General features: G+C 34.5%; 1 non-coding gene across 1 annotated transcript; it reads left to right on the forward strand.

Moving 5' to 3' along the window:
- The first annotated feature begins 2836 nt into the window (after nucleotides 1-2836).
- On the forward strand, nucleotides 2837-2910 carry TRNAS-ACU (transfer RNA serine (anticodon ACU)). The gene has a single exon. It is a non-coding gene; the product is annotated as a tRNA-Ser (tRNA).
- Nucleotides 2911-3509: the final 599 nt, after the last annotated feature.

Below are 3509 nucleotides of genomic sequence, written 5' to 3' on the forward strand. Positions count from 1 at the left end.
ATATATCACTTGTACATTTTGTATTGCTCTTCTGGTGACAATGTAGTTTGTTTTTGTCAATTACCCTTTTAATAATAGGGTAAAGAAAATTAAGAGGATTTTTTAAAGAAAACTATACTGTCAATATACTATTAAAACAAATTAAAATGGTAAAAGTTATTGTACTTTAAGTAAAAATAAAAGAGCAAAAATATCAATCCCAGTTTTGATTACTTAAATTAACAAAAAAATATGCATATAGCAAAGGATAGTTTCATTCTGCCTACCTCTGGGTTATGGGCCCAGCATGCTTCCATTGCAGTACTCTGCTGCACATGTAAGTGCAAGAGATCCTGAAGCACTCAATCATCATGGGAAAGTACCAATGTGTTTCTTCGTTGGTTGATGGAAGAAACATCTTACAAAAACTCTCCAGATTATTTACTTTTTAAAGTTTTTCTAGGAAACGTTTTAGATGAATGCTTATTAGCCTTTGTCAGTATGTACTTTTGCAAAGTGTCTCTGTGGCGCAATCAGTTAGTGTATATGGCTATTAACCAAAAGGTTGGTGGTTCAATCCCACCCAGGGACGTAATTGACCTTGTTATCAGATTTTGGTGATCTTTAAGTAGACAAGTCAAAATTTCAAACCCCCTCTTATGGTGTAGGGTACCTGGCCTTCTCTGATGTAATCAGAGTTAGATTTGATTCAGTGATTTTATAAAAACAGCTAGGAAGCACAATTTAGCAGTGGGTTGCAGAGAAAAAGAAATATGCTGGCAAAAAAATCCAATTGAGTGATTAAACAGCTCTTCATTTTCTGGCTTTATTTTTATGCTAACAAATTTGTTCTCTGAAAAGTGTCCACAAAGCCAAGTCTCTGATTAACACCTTTGTAAGGATGGTTTTTCACCTATTACTAAATTAAACTTGCTTCATTGGAAAGGCAGCAAGATGCATCCTCATTTCAATGTCTACTGAAATAATACAGGTTGACACCAGGAAACATTAACGCCACTGCATCCTTGCTGCTTTCTCATGTGGAAGTCTGTTTAATGTGAAAACAAGGTGATATCTAATTAGCACACAGGTAAGGAATTAAGAAAATCTTTATTTAAGGGTGAAAATGTTTCTCACAAAATCGTTGCCCCAATGCATCATTGAAATTCAAGCTGGAAAGATGATTTTAATATATCACTTGTACATTTTGTATTGCTCTTCTGATGACAATGTAGTTTGTTTTTGTCAATTACCATTTTAATAATAGGGTAAAGAAAATTAAGTGGATTTTTAAAAGAAAACAATACTTTCAATATACTATTAAAACAAATTAAAATGGTAAAAGTTATTGTACTTTAATGAAAAATAAAAGAGCAAAAATATCAATCCCAGTTTTGGATTACTGTAATTAACAAAAAAAATGCATATAGCAGAGGATAGTTTTAATCTGCCTACCTCTGGGTTATGGGCCCAGCATGCTTCCATTGCAGTACTCTGCTGCACATGTAAGTGCAAGAGATCCTGAAGCACTCACTCATCATGGGAAAGTACCAATGTGTTTCTTCGTTGGTGGATGGAAGAAACATCTTACAAAAACTCTCCAGATTATTGACTTTTTAAAGTTTTTCTAGGAAACGTTTTAGATGAATGCTTATTAGCCTTTGTCAGTATGTACTTTTGCAAAGTGTCTCTGTGGCGCAATCAGTTAGTGTGTACGGCTACAAACCAAAAGGTTGGTGGTTCAATCCCACCCAGGGACGTAATTGACCTTGTTATCAGATTTTGGTGATCTTTAAGTAGACAAGTCAAAATTTCAAACCCCCTCTTATGGTGTAGGGTACCTGGCCTTCTCTGATGTAATCAGAGTTAGATTTGATTCAGTGATTTTATAAAAACAGCTAGGAAGCACAATTTAGCAGTGGGTTGCAGAGAAAAAGAAATATGCTGGCAAAAAAAATCCAATTGAGTGATTAAACAGCTCTTAATTTTCTGGATTTATTTTTATGCTAACAAATTTGTTCTTTGAAAAGTGTCCACAAAGCCAAGTCTCTGATTAACACCTTTGTAGGGATGGTTTTTAACCTATTACTAAATTAAATTTGCTTCATTGGAAAGGCAGCAAGATGCATCCTCATTTCAATGTCTACTGAAATAATACGGGTTGACACAAGGAAACATTAACGCCACTGCATCCTTGCTGCTTTCTCATGTGGAAGTCTGTTTAATGTGAAAACAAGGTGATATCTAATTAGCACACAGGTAAGGAATTAAGAAAATCTTTATTTAAGGGTGAAGATGTTTCTCACAAAATCGTTGCCCCAATGCATCATTGAAAGTCAAGCTGGAAAGATGATTTTAATATATCACTTGTACATTTTGTATTGCTCTTCTGGTGACAATGTAGTTTGTTTTTGTCAATTACCCTTTTAATAATAGGGTAAAGAAAATTAAGTGGATTTTTGAAAGAAAACTATACTGTCAATATACTATTAAAACAAATTAAAATGGTAAAAGTTATTGTACTTTAAGTAAAAATAAAAGAGCAAAAATATCAATCCCAGTTTTGATTACTTAAATTAACAAAAAAAAAATGCATATAGCAAAGGATAGTTTCAATCTGCCTACCTCTGGGTTATGGGCCCAGCATGCTTCCATTGCAGTACTCTGCTGCACATGTAAGTGCAAGAGATCCTGAAGCACTCACTCATCATGGGAAAGTACCAATGTGTTTCTTCGTTGGTTGATCTAAGAAACATCTTACAAAAACTCTCCAGATTATTGACTTTTTAAAGTTTTTCTAGGAAACGTTCTAGATGTATGCTTATTAGCCTTTGTCAGTATGTACTTTTTACAAAGTGTCTCTGTGGCGCAATCGGTTAGTGTGTCTGGCTACTAACCAAAAGGTTGGTGGTTCAATCCCACCCAGGGACGTAATTGACCTTGTTATCAGATTTTGGTGATCTTTAAGTAGACAAGTCAAAATTTCAAACCCCCTGTTATGGTGTAGGGTACCTGGCCTTCTCTGATGTAATCAGAGTTAGATTTGATTCAGTGATTTTATAAAAACAGATAGGAAGCACAATTCAGCAGTGGGTTGCAGAGAAAAAGAAATATGCTGGCAAAAAAAATCCAATTGAGTGATTAAACAGCTCTTCATTTTCTGGCTTTATTTTTATGCTAACAAATTTGTTCTCTGAAAAGTGTCCACAAAGCCAAGTCTCTGATTAACACCTTTGTAAGGATGGTTTTTAACCTATTACTAAATTAAACTTGCTTCATTGGAAAGGCAGCAAGATGCATCCTCATTTCAATGTCTACTGAAATAATACAGGTTGACACCAGGAAACATTAACGCCACTGCATCCTTGCTGCTTTCTCATGTGGAAGTCTGTTTAATGTGAAAACAAGGTGATATCTAATTAGCACACAGGTAAGGAATTAAGAAAATCTTTATTTAAGGGTGAAAATGTTTCTCACAAAATCGTTGCCCCAATGCATCATTGAAATTCAAGCTGGAAAGATGATTTTAA

This window comes from Pseudophryne corroboree, chromosome 3 (genome assembly GCF_028390025.1).
Source record: "Pseudophryne corroboree isolate aPseCor3 chromosome 3, aPseCor3.hap2, whole genome shotgun sequence".
Taxonomy (NCBI): Eukaryota; Metazoa; Chordata; class Amphibia; order Anura; family Myobatrachidae; genus Pseudophryne; species Pseudophryne corroboree.